At 43.7% G+C, this 14,942-nt stretch overlaps 1 non-coding gene across 1 annotated transcript; it reads right to left on the minus strand.

Annotated features, from left to right (window-relative positions):
* Nucleotides 1-410: 410 nt before the first annotated feature.
* Nucleotides 411-517, minus strand: LOC125593675. The gene has a single exon (XR_007329575.1). It is a non-coding gene; the product is annotated as a small nucleolar RNA R71 (small nucleolar RNA).
* Nucleotides 518-14,942: the final 14,425 nt, after the last annotated feature.

Genomic DNA, 14,942 nt, shown 5'->3' on the forward strand with positions numbered 1-14,942 from the left:
AGGAACAAGCTGCTCCACAGCAGCAGGAACAACAGGCGCATACTGCTTCAAACGGGCAGAGAAACCTTCCTTGCAACATCCCTACTACTCGTTCTGCCATAGTTCCTCCACCTTGCACTAGGCAGGACTTCGAGATCAAGCCTGCTTTGATCGGTCTAGTACAGAGAAAGGTGTTCTTTGGTCTCTCTACAGAAATTCCAATGGAGCATATTGAGAGCTTCGAAAAAGTCTGCAGTTTCACTAGCGCGAATGGCGTACCACCAGACTACATCAAATGCATGCTATTCCCATTCTCTCTTAATGGAAAAGCTACACGGTGGTTGAACTCCCTCCCTACCGGCTCTCTCACTTCATGGGAACAGGTCCGATCAACATTCCTCAACCATTTCTACTCTAAGACGAAAACAACTGCATTGAGGAACAAGATCACCTCCTTCAGACAGCTCACTGATGAGCCTTTCTGCGACGCATGGGAGCGCTTTGATGACTATCGCAGAGAATGTCCTCACCATGGATTTGATGATGACTACCTCTTGGAAATTTTCTATGATGGAGTTGACTGGGAATTTCAGAGTGCTATGAACTCTGCCAGCAACAGAGACTTCATGACTCAGACCACTGATGGAGCGTTTGAGCTGATTGAGAACATGGCTGCTACCTCAGCCAATAAGAACGAGGAGAGCGATCGCTCCAAAAAAGGGAACAGTTTCGACACCCAGAAGATAGATGAGCTGACTGCCAAGGTTGATCAGCTACTGAAAATAACCAAGGGCACGTCTTCAGCATGGAGCAAGCTACGGCCAGGCAGATTCAGAACCACAACCAGCGACAACCGCAGAGCAATCGGCAAGCTGTTCCAGCTGTCGGGAATAGTCAACCAGATGATGTTGCAGGGTATGCATATTCAGGGCAAGGCATTGAATCAGGTTTTTACAGACATCAACACCAGGATGGACAACATGTTCACCGAGCTGAATACAAAGTATGATATTGTGAGCAACCACATAAAGAGGATTGATGTTCAATTTGCTCAAACAGCTGAGAGTGTTAAGAGGCAGCAAGGTATGCTTTCAGGAAAGAATGCGATGAATCCTAGGGTTGAGCACTGTAATGAAACAGAGCTGAGATGTGAGAAACCTGAGGGAAAAGAACCAAAGCAACTGTCTGCTGAGACTGCTTCAGGCGCAGAAGAGAGAACATAGCAGCCTGCTAGTTCTGAAGTGACTGCTCCCGACGAACCTATTGAGATTCCACCAGTGCGAGTCTATGTTCCTAAGGTTCCATATCCAAATCCACCTAAACATCTGATGGATCCTATTAGTGCAGAATAGCTGGCTGGGTTTAGGAAGATGGTAAGAAGGCTTCCTCAAAATATCTCATTTGAACATGCTTGGGAGATTCGGCCATTGCATATATTCTTCAAAAATTGCAGAGAATCTCAGGAGGATATTAGGGCACTCTTTACTGAAGCACTGACACCATCGCTGAAGGTACTGCCTAAGGTTGATGACCCTGGAAAGTTTGTTTTTCCTTGTTCCATTGCGGGAGTGAAATTCAAGGAAGCTCTTTGTGATTCTGGGTCTAGTGTGAACCTTGTCTCAAAAGCGATTGTAGACGAGTTGGGCATTGTTGATGTTAAGCCTTCTCTGGTGTCTATGACTTTTGCAAACTCTTCCATGGCAGTCCCTTATGGCACAATTCGCGACCTTCCTGTCCAAGTTGGGAACTGTACTCTCCATACAGAATTTCAGGTTGTTGAGATGAGCAAGGAACATGAGATGCCTTTAATCTTTGGAAGGTCATTTATGGCTACAGTAGGAGCAATCGTGGACATGCCTAATAAGAGAGTCTCCTTCTCCAACATCAACAAGAAGGTTTTCTACAAGGCTATCCCAACCATATCACATATCCGCTACGCCTCTTGCATCTCTGTAGTTAGTGGAGAACATCTGGAAATTTTTCCTAAGAAGGAACTTGGTAAAAAGAGTGAGATCAAAGAAGTCCTGGATGGAGATCCTCACACTGATACAAATAAACTCAGTGGGAATGCAAAGGTGAAAGAAAAATTCGAGAAGAAAAGGGTCAGGGATGACCCTATGATGACTTTGATACCGCGGAAGTATGATGAGAAATCCGTTGAGTATGAGGTAAAGTGCAAGGGTACCTATAAACCTTTCTCTAAAGTTGGAGTAATTCTCACACACGAGCTGAAAGAGAAAGGAGAAGTTATTGTGAAGGGGTTGCTGAGCAGAGTTCTGAAGTTGAACATGTCTGATTGTGGAGCTTGTTTTGGAACAAGCCCTCATGATTAACCCGACTGATCACGGTCACCAAGTCAAACTAATGACTTAAACCAAGCGCTTGGTGGAAGGCAACCCACTGGTAAGTGTAAATATAAGTTGGTTTTGTTTTTGTTTGCTTATTTTCCGTTTTAGTTTATTGAGTCTCAGGTCAAAAAGCAGAAAAATCCGAGATACTTAAAAAAATTTGGGTTGCTGAAGGAGCGACTGCTCTAGGCGGAGATCTTGCGATGGAACACCCCAAATTTTTGTGGAGCGTCCGCTCCACTCAAGTAAGTATCTCACCAAAAAAAAATATTTATTCTTGTTTTCACCTTCACTCTGATTTATTTTCACACTAGGGACGTTGTGAAGTAAGTCTGGGGGAGGGTTTTCGTCGTTTACTAACTCGTTTTTTTCTTTTGTTTTTGTTTTGAGTTAGTTTTTATGGTCGAGTCAGTCAAAACTTTGTGGAAATTAGGACCTTATTCCATTTTGATCACTAACCACCTCGTGCTTTAGTTATCTTATTCAATGACCTTGGCGGTGGCGAAAGACACATGTGGACCTGGAACACCCTGACATATCTCACTAGATTCTCCAGAAGTTCTCAGCCGATCAGGTTACACTGGGTAGACTTAACTCCACCTAACTTGAACCTAATCTTGACTGAAATTCTTCTTGTTATGGGCATTAGATCAGGGAAACGAGAACACACTCAGGACTTCTTATCCTTTTTATCCATCTTGCTGATCCTGAGTGGCTAGCTCATCTTTAGCTAGTTCCCACCCTGCACCTTAGCCTTTATTCCACATTCATGCATTTGTTTTTCAGTGTCATATGTGCAGATATGTGCAAAAAGGTCGGAGAGGAAATGATCAACGCAGTCTCTTACTCGTTACTGCTGTAGAAATTCAGTCAGAAAGGAGAATAAGCAAATTAAGGGAGCAACCGCTCCATAACCAATGAACTGCGCAAGAGCAGGGGTGGAGAACCAGAATGGTAGCGAAATCAGAACCACCAGTGGCACTCAGAACCATCATGTATTACCTCCTTCTTCGTCACATCACCATATCAGTTCTTCAAAAAAAAAAAAAAAAAAGGTGATGGAGAAGGGGAAGAAAGAAAAGAAACATGAGCCACCAAGAAGGTCGAGCAAAAGAGTAGGTACCAAGTTAAAAAATTGGAGAGCAGACAGATGATCTGATCATCCAGATGGCTGATCCAAAACGGAGCAGTCGCACCAGATAAAGCAAAAACGAGTAGAGGCTGTGGACATCAATGGATTTATCCTATCTTGCCATTTTGTGTGATATCCTGCATCCTCTACAATGAAATGATAGCCACTAAACACTCTTAACTCCACCATTAAATATCCTGTTTAACACCTAGCCCGTCTACTCTAAATAGTACCTGTGATGGGAAGCTCACGCTACTCTTAAATGAATGTAGGGAGTTTTGTCTCGATAGTGTTGCTTTTTCAGGTTTGAGATATAGAGTATAGAGCCGATTTTTGAACAGCAGTCAGTGGGGTTCCGGCAAGGGTGTGTTATCCTAGTTTTACTGCTTATATGGTTCAGAGATTCGTGGTTAAATTATGGTTGCTGGGAATAGGAGAGTTCCCACACTTTCAAACCTTTCTCCTTGTTCTTAATACTTGACATTGTCTGAGGACAAACAAGGATCTAAGTCTGGGGGAATTGATATATGGTGTTTTTGGCATCTTGTATATATGCTTTTAAATTGGTTTTCAAGTCTTTATCGAGTCTTCCTAGTCCTTTTTGAGTCATTACAGGTCTGGAGTTGCATTGGATGAGAGATAGACAAGTTGGAAGAAAAGAGGAGAAAAAGAGTACAATTTAGAGTTTTTCACGCAGAAAAGTCGTGCGGAGCAGTCTGACGTGCATGTTCCAGCGGCTGAGATTTTTAAGGAAGTTTCCAAATATTTCGGGATTTTACCTAGGGCTTCCCCATTTTTCTCATGCAGCCGCCAGAGACCTGCAATATATATTTTCTTATTATTCTAGACATTCTACGTTACTTTTTAGAGAGATTTTTGAGAGAGAAAAATTGTACTCTTGTTAAGGGAGAAGAATCTCTACATCATTTGGAGAAGATTTCTAAACCCTCTTTGTTTTTTATTATTAATTCAAACATGTTTTCTTCATCTGTTATCTCTGTGATTTCTCTGTCCATGGCTGAGTAATCCACTTGCTTAGTGTTAGGGTGTTAGATCCGTGAGTTAAACATAGATAATTGAATCCCTTGATTATCTTCATTCATAATTATTCTTAATGCTTGCATTACACTGGCCGCTTAATGTTAGATCCTAGGTTTAACATGTTCATTAACCGTGTAATATGTTGCTAGATCTGTTATGAATGAGCATTGCATCCCTAGTCAGTGAGAGTAGATATTAGGGTGTATTGTGAACATATCAGACTTGATCTCTAAAGCTTGCTAGCGCGTCTTGATCCAAACGAGAGTTTAGGCATCAAGACCGACTTGCAAGGGAATCAATACCACGAGAGTGGGTTGATTCAACCTTGGTGATCCGAGTTCTGGACTTACTCTTAATTGAACTTGAATAATTGTTTGGCTCACACTTGTTTAACATCCGATCAAACCACCCTAGGCTAGCATTCTTAATCATCTGAAAAACCTTAAATCAATCTCTTACTTGCTTGTTACGAAATCAACTTTAGAATCCCCATATTGTTTTACGTTGATATTGATCCTATAGAAATAAAGTGTAATCATTGGTCTCTGTGGATTCGATCCTAAAGTGCTACATCGACATACCATTCGATTGTGGTAGTATACACATTAGGTTAATTGGTGTGCGTATACACGTAATATCAACACTCGAAACGAAGGAGAAGATATGGCAACGAGCACATGTTAAATTGTTTAATAAGACTTCTTGCTGGAGAGAGTTTTGTGTCGTTTATACACTGGCTCGTATTGCTAAGATGCAGCATGGTGAGATAGAGATGGCATTAAGGGCTTTACTGGGAGTAGTGCAACGTCTTATTATTTTATTTTCGAAGACGTCTACTATGATGGCAGTATCGAAATTTTGGAGTTTCTTTGTTATTTGGTGTCTTGGATTTCAGGGTATCATTAAACCCAAATTAGCTAGCTTTCGGAGCTCCTTTATATTTTTTTTAATGAGAATACTTAGTTGGAATCGTCGAGGAGGTATGGGAAGCAAGTGGACCATAAGCTATCTGTGAGAGATATGGCATAAACATAAACCAATTTTTTTATTTTTATCAGAAACAAAGCAAGATTCAGAATTTGTTCAAGACTTTCAAGCACACTTTGGATTTGATAATTTGGTTACAGTAGATCCAGTGGGGAGGAGTGGTGGTTTAGCGCTTTATTACAATAATGATCATCAGGTCTAGGTCTTATATTCTAGTAATAGAATGATCGATGTGGAAGCAGTGGCTCTTGGGAAAACGGTTTATCTTACGTTTGTATATGGTGATCCAGTTCCAAAGCTAAGGGAACAAGTATGGGAACGATTGATGTGAGAATCAAAATTCGCACTGTCGATTTCCGTTTAAATTAGGAAAATAGGAGAACCCTAATTTCCCAGAGGTCCCGGATATCTGCTAATACCACACGCCAAGCAATCAAAACACGAAACGAGAACAGTAATAAAATAAGAAATCGAAAAAGAGAGCAAGAGAGTTCTTATTCCGAATCTGCGTTTAGGCGTTTACAACAAGGTAAGTGCCTGGGCTATGAGAGCTGTCGGCGAGATTCCTAGTTCTAAAACCCTAAGACGGCAAAAACCTAATTGAGTCGCAGCTCGAATAACAAAAATGGAAAATTGCCTAAAATCGCTCTAAGCGCTAAGTTTGCTGTGAAAAAATCTCTCCTCATGCCTCTCGCCTAGGACTCCTTATATACTGGCTCCAGGGTCAGTTTACGCTTTTCCCCTTCTGCTCTTAAGCCGCCATAGCATAAAAATGGAGATATTCCATTTTTTCCGATCTTCGTAATTATCTTCAAAATTTCGTATTTATCCGCGGAAACTTGACATTTATCTTTCCTCGCGAACCAAGCGTAAACCATCATGCGGCTTACGGGCTGTTGGTTAAGAAGTCGTAAGTTGGGCCTCGAGTCATGTCTTAGGTCCCTTTGGGCCGTCTTCCGAGTCGAAGGGTTTATTACGGCTTCTTTCGATAAAGAACGAACTTTCCGCGGTTTTTACGGTAAAGTTTGATCGACAACTTAGAATGGCGGGGAACGTGAAATGGGTTCGCTATGGTCTTCGGGAGATAGCATCGAAGGGTAGACGAGAATGCATGGACTAATGTCGTATCGACTTTTCGGAAGAGCTCGGTCGCTACGTAGCGACCGAGCAGAACGGACGCTCGGTCGCTACGTAGCGACCGAGATTTGGCTCGAGCTCAATTGCTATGCAGCGACCAAGCGAAACACGCGTTCGGTTGCTGCGTAACGATCCTTTTCGAGCTCTTGTCCGATGACTCGCGTTTCTTCTGCAAAGTTTTTCGTAAAGAAGAATCTATTTCGAAAAAGTATTTGTCAAAGAAGGTTTCTACGTTTTCTTCTTCGGGGATTTGGACGTTAACTTCGTCGTAACCATTTTCGACCCCAACAGTTAGCCCCCCAGCTCGTTAGAGTCGAGACTCTAGCGGGCGGTTTGACGATTTTGGCAAAACTAGGCGTATTGAACGAAGTTTACGTCAAACTCCGCGGAAGAGAATTCTCGAGAAAGTGTTTATTAAAAAATATAAAATTCTGAGCCCATACTTCTATAAGTAGTGAGCTCTTGCATTCATTTGCTCCACACCTTCCTTTTTTCAAACCTCCAAAACCTCTCTAGCTCCAAATCTTCTCTTTTTAACATGTCTTCTTCCCATGGTGACAAGCGAAGTTCCGATGTGGAGATGGGAGAGGCCACCTCTCCGGCACCGATTCCGACTTCTCTGGTCAAAGCGCCGGCTTGCGTTGCCGACCATCTCTCCTTTCGAGAGAAATTAGTTCGTCGCCAAGCCGAGAAAGAAAAGGTTCGAGCCGGCGCCGAGTTACCGTCCTCTTCTGCACTGGCCGTTGCTCCGGGTCATGGGACCGAGGGCGTAACTCCGCGAGATACGGGAACTCTCGCAGGCTCGGTCATTCCGGATGCTTCGGCTTTACCTGCTGTATCGTCCACGACTCCGATTCTCGTCAAAGATAAGGAGAGGGCTGCTGACTCTATGCCTCCTCCGCCGGCCAGGAAGGAGATCGTTCTAGCGCTGCGTGCTCCTAGTGTTGTTCCGGTTGCTCAGCCTAAGGGCCGGAAGAGGAAGTTTACCAAGGGCTGTGACGGGGAATCTTCGCAGCAAGGAGACTCGAGCATAGTGTCGGGGCTTCACGGAAAGGTTTGTCGCTCACTTACTTTATTGATTGCTACATATTTCTCTAAAAGACAAAGAATCCCTAACTTTCTTCTCGTTTCGCAGTTCATGTCGTTGATCGACGGGATGATCAGCGAGTGCGGTTCTGAGACCAGTCGTCTTGCCGGGGAGTTGTTGGAGCTGCAGGGTAGATGGTCTGAAACCGAGGCCATGCTGACGGCTGTCAAGGATTCTCACTCCGTGAAAGTGTCGAAACTTGAGGTCGCGATTGGGGAGCTCGAGAGGGACCTCGAGAAGACGGCGAGTTCATTGCTTAAGGAGAAGAAAGCCAGGAAGGCCAAATCTTCGGAGGTGCGTCGTCTTCAGCGTCAGATCGGGGGCGATGCAGGATTAGCGAGCCGCGGGATTCGAGAGGCCAAGGACGCTCTTCGTTCTGAGTTTCAAGCTCGCTTGTCAAAGATTTCCACCATTCTGGGCTCTCTCAAATGCATCTGGAACAGGGATTTAGCCTTGGCGACAATTGAGGGCGGGATAGCCGTGGTTCAGTCGTTCCAAAGCGAGACTCCTCCGACCTTAGAGGCCGAAGAGGCCCGACTGTCCGGCTGCAAGGGAGATTTGGCAGTCGTGGATGGAGATTTTGATCTCATCCTAGCTGACCTGAAATCCATGTGCTTTCTTCCGACGTGTTTAGTAGGCCCGGAGGGAAAAGATCCGGTGCTCGGAGAAGGCGGAGGTGATGCGGCTCCAGACTAGAACAAAGTGATGGGTGAAGAGGAACCGTGAGCTCTGAGGATGACTTTGGTTAGATCTCTTGCGGGAGATTTTTTTTATGTTTGATGTTTCGGCCTTAAATTACTTTATTTCGTGTTTCGGGACTGGCCGTATGTGGCTTTGAATCCCTGCCGCTCTGCGGCTTTTTTATGACAAGATGATCGAGTTGCATTTTTCCTAAGCTTTCGTATGGCGTGGAAGAAGGGTGATGAGTTGTCGTCTCATATCCTTCTTCGATGTGAAATGTTTTGTTCGAGATCTGTTTTGAGAGTTTTTCCGCGAGATATCGACTTCGCGGGATATTTGAAGATGTCGAATATAAACATAGTGGCATGGTTTTGGGATCTCGTATCTTTTGGATATCATGCCTTGAGATGTTAGAGACCAGTGCGCTGGGTTTAGGGCAAGACCTAGGTTTACTTTTGGTTTTAAGATTTTATGCGGTGACTAGCCGGCTATCGATTTATCTGTCGCGATTTTAACCTGATTCGTACCGATTTAAAGTCTGCGATAGGTTCTCTGCTTATATGACTTGTTAGATATGAATCGAGCATCTCTCCGGAGACAATTTTTAAGCCAACCGGGAGTGCTGGACCAAAATTTCGGGTTTCTTTTATAGCGCTATTATCCTTGTGTCGGATGTACGAGAGTCATCTTCGTGAGATGGCTATGTCTGTTTAGGACGTTCAAGAGTTCGATGTGATCAGCACCGAACTTGGCGGCAGATTCCGTCGTTTAGAGTTTTTGCGCAAGATATGTGTTAAAATGTTCATCATTTTTTGACGGAGTGTCCGTTTTTGTCGTTCGGAAGAAGTAACCCTCGAGGCATCTCTCGCGACGTCTCGCGATGCCAAAGGCTGCTTATCCCTAACGGCTGATTTATTTTCGAATATTGAAAATGTTTTGCGAATAAAAGATACTTTGCTTGGTTAAGATATGTCGGAAACATCGAAGTCACGGTCGGATGTTTTCGAGTTTGAGAGTATACGAGTATACGTATCCACCCCCCCCCCCCTTTTTAATGAGGGGGGACAGCCGAATTTGACTTTCGACAAACTGCCTACGTACTCCTTATGGAGATCAAGCTGTCTCGTAGTTCGGTCATTGTGAGGTTGTTTGTTTAGTGATAGTATTTTTTGAGATGCATCGCATTCCAGGTCCTTGGAATTTTTATGCCTTGCATGTTGGCTATTTCGTAGGAGCCCGGTCGGACGACTTTTTTGATTTTATAGGGTCCTTCCCAGTTTGCTCCGAGTTTTCCCACGTTTCGTTCAGCGGTGTTTTGGAAGACTTTGTGAAGGACTAGATCTCCCTGATTAAATCTGCGATTCCGTACGTTGGAATTGTAGTACTTTGCGGCTGCGTGTTGGTAATTTTGGATTCGGATGAGCGCTCGATCTCGGCGCTCGTTAATGAGATCGAGATCGTCGAGGAGCATTGCGTTGTTGAGCTCCTCTCATTCGGGAAGTAATCTTCTTCGAACACCGGGAAACTCTACTTCTGCGGGAATCATGCATTCCGTTCCGTACACCAGAGCGAAAGGGGTTTCTCCTGTTGCTCGCCTCGGGGTGGTACGGTGGGACCAGAGGACTCCCTCGAGTTCGTCAGCCCACCTGCCTTGTTTGGCCTCTAAGCGTTTCTTCAGTCCGTCGAGAATGGTTTTATTAATCGTTTCAGCTTGTCCATTACACTGCAGGTACCTGGGCGTTGATTTGTTAAGCCGTATCTTCCATTTTTCGCAGAAAGCCTCGAACCGGGTCGAGATAAACTGAGATCCGTTATCGGTTACGATTTCTTAAGGAACTCCATGCCTACAGATGATGTTTCTCCATATGAAACTTTCGACTTGGACATCTTTTATACTTGCGTATGAATCTGCCTCTACCCATTTCGAATTTTTTATTTCCCCGTAAGACATCATAGAAAGGCAGGCACTTGTCTGTTGATCGTCAAATAAACCGGTTAAGTGCCGCAACTCTACCGGTCAGCCTTTGGACTTCCCGCTTATTCTTCGACGAAGCCATCTCGATCAGTGCGTTGATCTGTTTTGGATTAGCTTGGATGCCGCGGAATGTGACTAGGTAGCCGAGGAATTCCCCTGATGCCACGGCAAACCTGCATTTTATCGGGTTGAGCTTCATGTTATGGGAATTTAACAGCACGAAACATTCCTCGAGATGTGATACGTGATCCTTTGCTTGGAGGGATTTGACGACCATGTCGTCGATATAAACCTCCATCGTTTTACCGAGTTGTTTAGAGAACATACGGTTCACGAGTCGTTGGTAAATTGCGCCAGCGTTTTTAAGGCCGAAGGGCATTATCCTGTAGCAATAGATTCTGCGATCGGTAATGAACGCAGTCTTCTCGCGATCGTAAGGGTTCATCATAATTTGGTTGTAACCTGAGAAGGCGTCCATGAAAGACAGAAGTTTGTTTCCTGCCGTTGCTTCTACTAATCGATCGATGTGTGGCAGGGGGAAACTATCTTTTGGACAGACCTTGTTTAGGTCTGTAAAATCCATGCAAACTCGCCATTTTCCGTTTTTCTTTTTGACTACTACAGGGTTGGCGAGCCAGTCTGGATACCTCGCTTCCGTTATTAACCCGACTTTAAGCAATTTTTCGACCTCGTCGTTGACCACAGAAGCCCGTTCAGGTCCTAGCTTCCGCCTTTTTTGTTTGACGGGTTTGAAAGTCGGATCGATATTTAATTCGTGACACGTTATGTTAATATCAATCCCTGGCATATCTTTCGCGGCCCATGCGAAAGTATTGAGGTTCTTTTTTAGACAGGTTATGAGCTCTGTCCTCAAAGGCTCGCGGAGATTGGCTCCGATCTCGACGCATTGTTCCGGAGATGCTTCGTCGAGACAGACTGTGACCACAGGTTCGCAAGTTGGTTCGCGTTTTTCCTCTAGGGCCGCGATGTTACGAGACTGCCAGAAGAGTTCAGCCGAATCTTGACTTCGCGAACCCTGGTCGGAGCCATTTTTCTCTCTTTTCTAGGAGTGGTTTCGAGGTCTGGTCTTTTTTGTTTTTGTTCTGCGGCGTAACACACCTGTGATACTCTTGGGATTCCCCATATTACCACCCTAGCGACATCGATATCTCGGATCGTCAGTTCGATAACAAGGAGATCGTTTCGAGGTTTGGCTCGATCGACCGTTGCTCCCCCCTTGAACGATATGACGTTTGCGCACGTTGAGTCTTGCTTATCGTTCCTGATCGTTGAGTGGCTTTTGCGGGTTAGATTGATCCGTGCCCCCCCCCTCCTTCTAGCGCCAAACTGTGGGAACCGAAATTCGCACTATCGATTCTCGTTTAAATTAGGAAAGTAGGAGAACCCTAATTTCTCAGAGGTCCCAGATATCTGCTAATACCACACCAAGCAATCAAAACACAAAACGAGAACAATAATAAAATAAGAAATCGAAAAAGAGAGCAAGATAGTTCTTATTCAGAATCTGCGTTTGAGCGTTTACAACAAGGTAAGTGTCTGGGCTACGAGAGCTGTCGGAGAGATTCCTAGTTCTAAAACCCTAAGACGGCAGTCGCAGCTCGAATAATAAAAACGGAAAATTGCCTAAAATCGCTCTAGGTGCTAAGTTTGCTGTGAAAAAGTCCCTCCTCATGCCTCTCGCCTAGGACTCCTTATATACTGGCTCCAGGGTCGGTTTACGCTTTTCTCTTCTGCCCTTAAGCCGCCCTAGCATAAAAATGGAGATATTCTATTTTTTCCGATCTTCGTAATTATCTTCAAAATTTCGTATTTATCCGCGGAAACTTGACATTTATCTTTCCTCGCGAACCAAGCGCAAACCGTCATGCGGCTTACGGGCTATTGGTTAAGAAGTCGTAAGTTGGGCCTCGAGTCATGTCTTAGGTCCCTTTGGGCCGTCTTCCGACTCGAAGCGTTTATTACGGTTTCTTTCGATAAAGAACGAACTTTCCGCGGTTTTTAAGGTAAAGTTTGATCGAAAACTTAGAATGGCTGAGAACGTGAAATGGGTTCGCTACGGTCTTCTGTAGATAGCATCGAAGGGAAGACGAGAATGCATGGACTAATGTCGTATCGACGTTTCGGAAGAGCTCGGTCGCTACGTAACGACTGAGCTTTGGGTCGAGCTCGATCGCTACGTAGCGACCGAGCTTTGGCTCGAGCTCGGTCGCTACGTAGCGACCGAGCTTTGGCTCGAGCTCGGTTGCTATGCAGCGACCAAGCGGAACATGTGTTTGGTTGCTGCGTAGCGACCCTTTTCGAGCTCTTGTCCGATGACTCGTGTTTCCTCCGCAAAGCTTTTCGTAAAGAAGAATCTATTTCGAAAAAGTATTTGTCGAAGAAGGTTTCTATGTTTTCTTCTTCGGGGATTTGGACGTTAACAATTGACTAGATATGGGCTTTCACAATCTGAACCTTGATTTATCATTGGTGATTTAAATGAGATCACAGGAAATCATGAAAAGGATGGAGGATCTTTGCGAAGTGCGGATACATTTATTCTTTCAACAATATGATACGAAATAGTGATTTATTGGAATTTCCGGCTCGGGGAAATAAAATGTCGTGGCGAGGGAGAAGAGGAAAAGGAAAATGGGCAGTGACGGTAAGGTGTCGTTTAGATCGAGCTTTAGCAAATGAGGAGTGGCATACTTTGTTTCAATGTTCTTATACAGAATATCTAGGGATGGTGGCATCTGATCATCAGCCTGTAGTGGCTTACCTAGAAGATAAAGTTTCCAGAAGAAAAGGGCAGTTTTGCTTCGATAAAAGATGGATTGGATAAGAAGGCCTTCTGGAATCAATTACAATGGGATGGCCAGAGCCTAGAGAAGGAATTGAGGTTGGGATTGTGGAAAAGATTAGCAATTGTCGACGCAAGATTGTTAAATGGCGGAAAAATAATCCACCTTATGGAAAAGAAAAAATAAATGATTTACAGAAAGCTCTAGAGGAGGTATAGAAAGATAACTCTAGATCTCAAGAGGATATTTTAGAGGTTTCCAGGAAGTTACAAGAGGCATATAAGGACGAACAGGAGTACTGGCACCATAAAAGTAGGAATACGTGGTATTCTTCTGGGGATCTTAATACAAAATTTTATCATGCTTTAACTAAGCAACGACGGGTTCGTAATAGGATTGTAGGCTTACATGATGTTGCGGGTAACTGGATTACGGAAGATACTGGTGTGGAAAAGGTGGCAATAGACTATTTTGAAGAGCTTTTTACTACTACTTCACCAACAGAGTTTGATGATTTCCTCATAGAGGTAACACCGAGTATCACTCCTCAGATGAATCAACGATTGCTGGGAATAGCAATGGCGAATGAGGTCAGAGAATCCTTGTTTATGATGCACCCAGAGAAGGCATCAGGACCAGACGGTATGACAACTCTTTTTTTCCAACACTCCTGGCATATTATAAATAAGGATTTGGTGGACATGGTGAATAATTTTTTGGTTTCTGGAATACTGGATCCAAGGTTAAATATTACCAACATCTGCATGATCTCAAAGACGGAGAGACCTACAACGATGACAGAGTTGAGGCCAATTAGCCTATGTAATGTTGGGTATAAAATTATCTCGAAGGTTCTGTGTCAGCGATTGAAAATATGTCTACCCTCATTCGTTTCCGAAACCCAATCGGCTTTTGTGCCCGGAAGGTTGATCTCTGATAATATTCTTATAGCTCAGGAAATGTTTCATGGATTACGGACTAATAAGACATGTCAAGGAAAATATATGGCGATTAAAACAAATATAAGTAAAGCGTATGATAGAGTTGAATGAGATTTTATCAAGGCTTTACTACAGAAGATGGTCTTCGATTTTCATTGGATTACATTAATGATGGAATGTATATCATCAGTTCAATATCGGGTTCTACTAAATGGTCAACCACGGGGTCTTATTGTTCCCCAGAGAGGATTAAGACAAGGGGATCATTTATCTCCTTATTTATTTATCCTGTGTACTGAGGCTTTAATTGCAAATATTAAGAAGGAGGAACGAGGGTGATATTTAACGGGAATGAAGGTAGCTAGAGCATGTCCATCGATATCTCATTTTCTTTTTGCAGACGATAGCCTTTTCATTTGCAAAGCTCAAAAAGAAGAGTGCCTTACCATTCTCAGGATCTTAAGGGAGTATGAGGCAGTATCAGACCAACTTATAAATTTTGATAAGTCCTCGATTCAATTTAGGCACATAATTGAGAAATCGGCTAGACATGAGTTACGAGATATGTTGGGCATCCAGAATCTTGGAGGTATGGTATCTTATCTAGGCCTTCCAGAAAATATAGGGGGTTCCAAGATACAAGTTTTTAGTTTTGTGCAGGACCGGTTAAATAATAGGGTTAATGGATGGACTTTTAAGTTCTTCACAAAATGAGGAAAGGAAGTGATTATAAAATTGGTGGTTACGGCATTGTCAAATCATGTGATGTCTTGCTATCGATTACCTAAGGCAACAACCAAAAAACTGACATCTGTGGTCGCACAAGCACG

Source organism: Brassica napus, chromosome C9 (assembly GCF_020379485.1).
Source record: "Brassica napus cultivar Da-Ae chromosome C9, Da-Ae, whole genome shotgun sequence".
NCBI classification, from domain to species: Eukaryota; Viridiplantae; Streptophyta; class Magnoliopsida; order Brassicales; family Brassicaceae; genus Brassica; species Brassica napus.